The sequence below is a fragment of the Octopus bimaculoides genome, chromosome 1, assembly GCF_001194135.2.
Source record: "Octopus bimaculoides isolate UCB-OBI-ISO-001 chromosome 1, ASM119413v2, whole genome shotgun sequence".
In the NCBI taxonomy this organism is placed as follows: Eukaryota; Metazoa; Mollusca; class Cephalopoda; order Octopoda; family Octopodidae; genus Octopus; species Octopus bimaculoides.
This window is the reverse complement of record NC_068981.1, coordinates 36174550-36184549: the sequence shown is the minus strand read 5'-3', so window position 1 is coordinate 36184549 and position 10000 is coordinate 36174550. Positions and strand designations below refer to the sequence as shown.

At 31.0% G+C, this 10000-nt stretch overlaps 1 protein-coding gene across 1 annotated transcript in view; it reads left to right on the top strand.

The window, feature by feature from the left end:
• Positions 1–4315: 4315 nt before the first annotated feature.
• LOC106878977 (neuroglian) overlaps positions 4316–10000 on the top strand; it is a 562318-nt gene continuing 556633 nt past the window's right edge. The window contains exon 1 of the mRNA XM_052966151.1: positions 4316–4361. The gene's annotated coding sequence lies outside the window, so the exon portion shown is untranslated. The remainder of the gene's footprint in view (positions 4362–10000) is intronic.

The following is a 10000-nucleotide window of genomic DNA, read 5'->3' as shown; positions in this document are numbered from 1 at the left end:
TAACAAAACGTACATAAAACTGTTTTATTTTTACTACATATATACTCTCTCTCTCTCCATATATATATCATATATGTGCATGTATTATGTGTATATACGTTATTTCATACTCATCTCTTCTATATGTACCCCTTTTGAATACACAACAAAGGAATATTTATCAAAAGAGAAATGAGGGATTTCTCTAAAAGTTAATGTTCTTTTCCTTTTATGAATTTAGTGATTGTTTTAATTTTTATTTATTTGAAATCTTCAAATGCGATTTGTCTTTTTTTTTCCCTCTTGTTTTTCTGTTGCACAATATCTCAGATATTGAAAAGACCAAATAAGAATTTTTATTTAGAACAATGGCTTTATTTAATATTTTTCTTTTTCAATAAAAGTTAAGGACTGCTCATTTTATAATAATGGAATTTAATATGTTACTTCTGAAATACTTTAAAGTATAATAATCCTTTGAGTAGGAAATACTTGGTATTATTTTCTCAGACAGGATAATTCTATAGAATTTGATTTCTTTCTTAGATGTGGAAACAGATTAAGCCATTTTCCCAATACCCTTTTCCATACTTTTACGACAGTGAACTAATTCTATGGATTTATCTTTAAACATAGCCTCAAGTTAAAGTGTATATAAAATAAATGCATTGATTCAAAAGCATTTAGCTACGTGTAGTTTTATTTGGATAAGACTGACTAGGGTTTGATGGATTTGAACTAAAATTCACCCTAAATATCTGAACAAAAGAAAGTCCTAATTGAAGAGTTATTAGACTGGTACAAAGTACAGTTCAGATATTATAGAAAAGCCAAGTTGATTACTTCTTTCTTCAGAAATGGGACATTTTGGTTATCTAACATCTCATACAACTGTCAACTACTAATTATGCTTTACTGCTTTACTATTGACATCATTGTGATTATTTTCCCTGCTCATTCTTTTTCTCATGATAACATAGTTGAAATGGTTCTCCTTAATTGCTTTGCTCAACCCAGTCATGTCTCAATCCCATATCTCTAAAATTGGTCCTAATTGCCTAATTCCATGTTTTTATAAACCAACTACAACTCTAATTGTGTCTGACCAGCAAACAATGAAGTTTGTTTACCCAGTTCACATTATCTGCTCTTGTCAGCTTCTCACTGGATTGCGATCTATTTTTCTCTCTTCAACAAATATTGCTTGATATTCTTATTGTCAGAGACTTAATGGCTCTGAATTACTGAATAACTCACAAATCATCTTGCACATTAAATACGGCAAGTATTTTCAATGATCTAGAATATCCTATATTAATATAATCAAGAAAATATATTTAATGTGTTCCTTGTTGACATATTTAGAATGTTTGTTTATGTATTTTAAAGTAATATATTTATCCTTTCATATAACTATATGTATACAGAAACTAAATAAACATTTGCATAAATAATTAACTTTTTAATTAAAGTTATTTACATATTGTCTAAGTTCAGTTTCAAGTTACACTTGTTATAACTTTATGTATCGGTTTAATACATTAAATCTAAATTCTATATAATGACTAACTATTTTGAAACCTTCATAAAAGTTTCAATTCCTAATCACTGGAAAAATACAAAAAGCGATATAATATTTTAAGGTCAGAAACTAGCAATACATTTTATTTGACTAATTGTACTGCATTAGATCTTTAGCAGAACTGTGAATGCAAGATGTATCATCAGATTTGATAGCTAAAGCTGAAGGTATATCATTTATATTCAGCAAAACTATAACAAAAACAAACTCTGGTTTAGACTGAGTTCCAGCCTTTTTAAGTATTGTGTTTTTATGCTGATCTTTTCATTAAAAATCTATCAGGAATATAAGTTTTAAAAGTTGATAGAAATATATAATATTTCTATTGACTTTTCTACACATTTTCTGCATTGCTTAAAAGAAGAGTACATTGTCTTTTAGAAATATGATATTTATCTAATAAAACATGCTTGTAATTTACTTCCACAATCAGTACACCCTATTTCTATGCCCATTAAAATCTATTCAATTAAATCTTGCATGGATAGCTTTGTAAATGACAGTTATTTTAAACAATAAATGAAATGGAATGGCTGTTTAAATGTTTACTTAAATCTTAGCTAAGTAAATTGGTTTCAAAGATTAAAACACTTTCAAAAATTACCGTTCATATTTTATTTCATTGACTACAGTTATTTCAGGTTTCAACAAACCAGGAATTAGAAATGAAGCGATGGTACAGAGACAAATATTTAGTTGGGAAAATGAATAAAATGGGTTGAAAATGATTAAGAAGTTTCATTTTCTTTGTTGATTCCTTTTTGTTGTTGTCTTCTCTGTATTTAGAACTGACACTTCTTATAGCAACTTGTATCAAAAGAAAAATTGCTACCATAAATATCAGTTTAAATATAAGGTATTCCAATTTATTCTTTTCACATCTGCTTAGCACTATTTTTTTCTGGTTTGTGGTGCCATCATTGTTTAATCTTCCTTATAAGGCCCCTACATATTTTATTTCAGCGACATAAACTACCTCCTAATCTTAAATCAGCCACTGAAAGAATCATTAAGTTCCATGGCTGACATTTGAAAAGCGATTTACCATCATAATGCATAATATTGCTACAAGACATTTCAAAATAAAGCAGCAAACTGAAGTGACATCAAAGTAGTGACGAATGATCACATTGGTGCATTTATTCAAGGAAAGAGCTTCTATAAATTTTCAATAGATTTCTAGGAAAGTGATGCAAAAAGTCAACAGCGATAATGTTGGTTATTTTGTACTTGCAAACAGATTTCTTTACTATTTTGTTGCATGTAGAACACATTCTAGAAAATAATTTGATAAAAGTCTAAATTGAAACAAAAATAATTTCATTTAAATCCTTTTCTAGAACTAAGAATTTTCTTTTTAATGGATTCCTTTAATATATATACTAAAAGTTACCTCATGTGGATAGTTTAGAAGAGAAGATAAATTTATTACCATTGTTGAATGTTTTGTTAGAATGCCGCAACATAAAAATATAAATAAAAATTTGGGAATTTTTTTTCCTTCTATGTGAAGAACTATTCAAAAAGTAACATTAATGTTCAAACATCAGTATAGTATAAACAAGTTAAAAACAGAAAACCAGATTAAGAAATATAGAAGAAAAGTTAGGGTTTCTAATTGTTACCTCAGTTTAAATAAAATTTCTTCAATTTTAATCAAATTTCCAGCAGAAGAAAATATTCTCAGTGTGTTCAATATTATTATTTAGTTTTGTTGTTCTGGACAAATATAGCTAAAAGAAAGCAGTAGATTTATAATTCTGTGTTTATATATGAATATATACATATAGCCCAGCCTAATAGTAAGAAATATAAAAGATACTAACATGTCAACTTTGGTCTATAATATGATTTACTAGAACATTTTGGGTATAACTTTATTTTATTCTAAATAATTTTATTAAATTGATTACAACAGAAAATAAAGACATCATTCAATTTTATACAGAAATGTTCAGACAGATTTCCCCTACATTTTCGTGCAAATAAGAATTTAAACAATGTTTTTTTTTTGTTTTTGTTTTTCTGGTGGGGGGGATCTTTTCTTTTTTCTGTTTTTTAAAATATTCTTCTCTTCAGATGATGTTAGTGCTTGTATTGTACATTCTGATTTCATTTTCCAGAAAAGAGCTGCTATTGTAAGACTGAAATTTCTATAAATAAAATAAATTCCAAAAGTAGAAACAGAATGCCATGAAATTAAAAACTGTTTATAAAAATAAGACAGTAGCAGATCATTGTGAAGAATAGCATCAACTCCTTTAATAGCATAAAAGCCTAGTCAAACCGCTTTCATTCTTCTCACAGTAACCATTTGCATTGAAAATAGAATTTTAATTTATTTTTGACAATGTATTTAAATACCATCAGCACTAAATTTTAAAATTTAGTAGAGAATTTTCACAACTTATAGGATTAACTTTTATAGAAAATAAACTAAACTACTTGTTTCTACCAGAAAGATGACTTAATGTTTACCTAAAAGCTTCATACAAGAATGACTTTTACATAATACAGGTACATACTCAAACATGCACACACACATACACAGGCACACACACACACACACACACACACACACAGACACACACACACACACACACACACACACACACACACACAAAATCTGATTGTGATCTTAAGATTTATTCATGTTGATTTTTATATGATTATTTTAAAGACTTAAAAACAAAATTTGTTAAACTAGGAGCTGTATATTTATAAAGTGTTTTATTTTATTTTCATTTAGGTAAGTATCCATTAGAAAAACGTCAAACTAAAGTCATTTACAGAAATCCAGGTAAGTTAGAAATCTTATTATTTGTGAAACCTTAAAATAGGAAATACCCACACTTCTTTTATCTTTTTTTTTATTAGTATGTGATTTCCATAAAGATCTGAAAACGAGTTTGTTGTTTTTGTTCAGACAATTACAGAAGTAATATATAAGAATTAATAACTAAAGCAATATTCAGCATGTTTATGTATGAGGTATAAAGCTTAAGGCAGTAAACTGCTGACTATAGAGTCATAAGTTTAACTCTTATGACAGTCACTATGTTGTGCTTTGCATAAGGCTTTTAACTCTACTTGCTTCAATTTACCTTGCTGAACAGAAAGAGGTTTCACTTACAACTTGAAAACAATTGCTTGAATTAATATAAAATAGTACAAATGAATATATATTTTGAAATTTGGGATAATAATTTTGACTTTGTCTACTTACAAAGTAAATGGCTAAGTTGTTCCATAGTTGGTCTCCACAGATAGAAGATAATTGTAAAAGTATTCAGTAGCATGCAGTTTTGTATTTGAATCCTAAAAAGGTGTGATTTTAGCCTTCTATTTTCACAAAGTTGAGACAATGAGTACAAATGATATTGTGACTTACCCTTTCAATATCAACCTGCTTCAGATTGTCACTGGTTATATAATATAAATGCAAACACATTCCTTTTTAATGCACCTGACACTGCTCCTGGTTCTATGATTCAAAATATCTCCTTTTAAGTGTTATTTTTATTGAAATCTGCCATCAAAAGTTTCATGTAAGGATTTTAAATTATGTTCTAAACACCAGAATCATAAATAAAAATTATTTATGTTACTAATTCTTTTTAAATTCTTAATTAGTTTCAAAATTTACTGAACTACATATGTTGTGTATTATTTCAATATAGTTGTTATGGTCATATTTCCAGAGCCAGGAAATATGGTCATATTTTATGACCCCATATGAAATATAAGCATAAGAGCTTTTCCTTATTCTATCAAATTCCTTATTTGATCAGTTACCTCTCTATTATGAACCTTCTAAGCTAGAAATAATATTTTGTTTTCTTATGGGCTGCATTGGTATTAAAACTTAGATTAGCTATTTTGTGCCCACTTAATGATATCAAAGATTTCACATGTAATGACATGAATGACAAAAAATATTTCTAATTTTAACATAAGGTTACAAATATATAAAGAACAAGTTAGCCAGTTGAGTCGACTACTAATGAAAGGCAAACATGGTAAGGTAGGAACAGTAGACTCCTGCAGGATTTGAACTCGGAAAATAAATACTATCCCAGTACAGCCACAGCCAAACAGCTGAAACTATTAAAAGATTAATAGACTTATAATTAAATACCATAAGGCATTTTGTCTGGTATTCAACTACTTCTGTCACTCCACTAACATTGAGAATGATAGCAATAATTACAATATCAACAACTACATGCTTTGGTCTCTTGGCAAAATTTTTAACTTAGTAACCCTTATTGATTTTGATAATTACTTCTTTGGAAACCATTTTCTCTAAAGGTGAATGGAACTACAACTGAAATTACTTGGTGAAATAGTTCTAAAATATTCATAATTCTCTTAATAATGTAGTTACTTTTGTCATGCAGTAATACCATGTTCACACATGCAAATGTGGCAGACTTAATTTCAAAGCTGATCATGGACACGTTTCTGTTATTTCTAATGGTGTGAAGCATTTAGAGTAGAATACCAAGAACATTTACAAATTCATGCATTCAGCCAGGTTTTCTATGAAGTCCAATTATGTTAAAACATGTTTCTGCAAGACAGTGCACATAATAGAAGTGTTGCCAAGGCAAATTGTTCTTCAATATTATGCATGACCCAAAATAATTTGATTCAGTCTTTTTTTAATCATCATCATCATTACTTTTGTGCTTCCAAAGCTGGCATGGATTGGATAGGTCATCTTCTTTTATGGTGTCTCAGTATCCGTTGCAATCCCTTGTCTTTCCTTTTATGAGATCAGATTTCACAGCTTCTTCCCATGTCTTATTTGGTCTTCCTTATTGACAAGCTTATTTGGCACTTCATTATCCAACTGACATCCTCAATATACATCATATGTCCATACAAGCATAGTCTTTTCTCTTGCATGTTACAAATGATACCACTTAAATTTAATTTTTCTCTCAGGTCAGTTTCACTCTATCATTCATGCACATTGTACATCCAATGAAGAATGCTTGCTTCATTTATTTTCAGCCTTTGCACACCCTCTGCATTGAATGCCCAAATTTTACTGCCACACTTAAACACCATGTAATCTACTCTTCACTCAGAGTAAGAATTCCATTGTTGCCAACAAAGATAAAAGTGCTCTAAAAGTACCATGTAAAAAGCACACATGCCAGCACCATGTAAAAAGCAATCTTACAGGTGTCACATAGAAGGCATTCATGCCAGTGTCATATGAGAACCACTGATGGTAGTTCTACATGCAGAGCACTCATGCTGGTACCATGTAAAGTGTACCTGTGTTGGCACCACATAAAAAGCACACATGCCATCGCCATGTAAAAAGCACTTTTGCCATCACCACATGAAGAGCACTTGTGCTGGCTTCACAAAAAGAGCATTCATGCCAATGCCATGTACCATGTAAAAAGCACTCATGCCAGTACCACATAAAAAGCACCTGTGCTGGAACCATGTAGAAAGCACCCAGCACACTTTGTAAAGTGGCTGATGTTAGGAAGGGCATCCAGCCATAGAAACCTTGCCAAAACATGTAAACAGAGCCTGGACAGCTCTCTTGCTGGCCAGCTCCTGTCAAACCATCCAACTCATAGAAAACAGGCGTTAAATGATGATGATGATAAATGAAGAGAGCTTTGAGAAACCACAACAGTATATCATTTTTTTAAATCCAAACACTTTAGACTAACTACATATTGGATTGTGATCATGCTGGGATACTGCCTTAAAGGTTTTAATTGAACAAATCAATGCCAGTACCTATGTTTTAAGTCTGATACTTATTCTGTTGGTCTCTTTTCCAGAACTACTATACTACAAGGAGGTAAACAAGCCAACGCTGGCTGTCAGGTAGTAGGGGCAGAGGTAGCAACACAGACAGAAAGGCAAACACACACATATAGACATATGTGTGTGCATGCATGTGTATTTTTATAAATACATATATGTCTACCAAATCCACTCCCAAAGTATCACTCCCAAAGTAATAGTAGAAGACATTTGTCCAAGGTGCCAAGCAGTGGGATTGACCCCAATACCACATGGTTGCAAAGCTAGTTTCATAACCACACAGCCATGCCTGTGTGTTTTTATTCTGGTTTTTGTGTGTGTGTTTTTAGGGAGAATCACCTCCTAAAATAGTACCAATACTTAATTTATTAATCCTTACATTTAGACTGATAAAAAAAATCAAAGCCAGTATATTTTGGTCATAAAAGTTGAAGTTAAGAAAATCAAAATTAAAGTTTTATATTTAGTATGGTGCTATTCTCACTCACCCACTCACATTCTTTCTCTCTCTCTCTCTTTCTGTCTTTCTAATCCTTCCTGACCTCATAATATACATAGGAAACTGGGACTTTTCTTTTGATATGAGGCAATTTATTTTCCTTTTTGTTCTAACGTCTCATTAATAAAAGTGGATTAACTAATTGATGGCTAACAATAAAAGCCAGCTAAGAACTTGGATATTTTTTGTTCGATAACTCCAGATGTCTTCAGATTTTGACAAAGGAAAACCATAAGCACCTGTTCTTTAGGGTGTTTTTATTTACTTAATTGTGTGGTTATCTATATATTTTTTTATCATCATACCCTTCATCTTTTGCCCTTGTGGCAAATAAATGAAATTATTATTATTATTAGTAGTAGTAGTAGTAGAAATCCTGTGATCCTTCTGACCAATCCTTACATAAAAAGATGGATAAGATGAATGATGTTTGGTAATTGCAAAATTATTGGAAAAGCTGGGAGCGGAAAAAGGAGGACTGGAGAGAGAAGGACAAGGAGAGGGTGTGAGGAAGAGAAAGAAGGAAAAAATGGATAAGAAGAAGAATGACAAAGAGTGACAGTGTGTGAGGGAGGAGACGGAAAATATAGCTAACTCACAGAAAAATTTTTAAATCAGAAGGGATAAGTCGAGAGAAAGAGAGAGAGGGAATGATAAATTAGGTATATAGGGAGAAAGGCTTAAGAGATGTTTGTATTGAGCATGTATGACAGATGGAGAGATTTTCACACACACACATACATAGGTGCATGCGTGCGTGTGAAAACACACACACACTCACACACACACAAGTGTGCAAGAGAGAAGTGAGTTATTATACATGAAGCAAAGTGCATTCAGTACAGACACTAGCTGGGTGTATCATTGGCTCTTCAACTACATCTTTCAGACATTGCAAATGAGAACAAAGGATTCACAACCATCCAGCTCAATAATGCAAAGACGGGAAAATTTCTAAAAATTGACATCATTCTAAACAAAATCCAGCTGTTTGTGAATACCCCAAAATCAGTTAAATAAGAGATCAACAATGGTCTGGTTATTAAACACATTTTTGACTGGATTGGAACGATTCAGAAAGGCAATTTTGTGCATTTTGTAAAATAAAATTTATATAACAATTGCAATTGATTAGAATATAGTTCCAGTCTATAAAAACTACTTGACTAAAAGAGGAGAGAAATAAAAAAAAAATGCATTTTAGAAACCAAGAGTAAAAATGGAATTTCTAAGACTTTCAATTCCACATACTTTATTGTATTCATTATTTTCATTCTTATATTCAATTTAGGTTTGCCATATTTTCTTTGACTTTTGATAAATGTATCTAAAATTTACTATAAGCTTTAAGATTATTAATAAATTTGTATCAGTGTATTTGTGTATTTTTGCTTAATCTGGAGGGAGACGTGTGTGTGTGTGTGTGTGTGTGTGCGCGCATGCCTGTATATGTTTGTATCATCATATTAAGATTACTTTCTATGCTGGTGTGGGTTAGAAGTTGCCAGCATGTAAAATAGATGTAGAATGAGGATGATGATGATATAGTTGTTTGAAGTTGATGATTCATTCTATCAATAGTCAGAGTTTCCTGCTACAGGTGAACATTTAGTATCGTTTATTGTCACCTAAATGATTGTAAATAATGAGAAACTCTTGGTAGTGGTGGAGTTTGCCATTCACTTTGAATCAATAAATTCTACTACATTCAGTGAGTATTTTTTCTTCTATTTGCTTATCCAACACAAATGTGTGATATGTGTGTGTGTGTGTGTGTATACACCCACACATATCACATATATGTTTCTATGTATGTGTGTATCTGTGTGCATGTTTAAGTATTTATTTATGTAAGATGAGTAAAGGTTTATTATATATCAGTTATCACATTATATATATGTCACTTATGCTTTAAAGAATAGTTGCCTGATCAACCTAGCTTAATTGCAGACCAGAGTCTGCCAGCTGTATTGGATGTTTCTGATTATGAGCTGAATATAATTATAGGTTTGAAAGCTTATTCTATATTGAATTCAACCTGTATTGTGCATTCACTGACAGAGAGAGATCCCTTGTATTATTTTTTTTACAATGTGCTCTCTCTCTCTCTCTCTCTCTCTCTCTCTCTCTCTCTATAT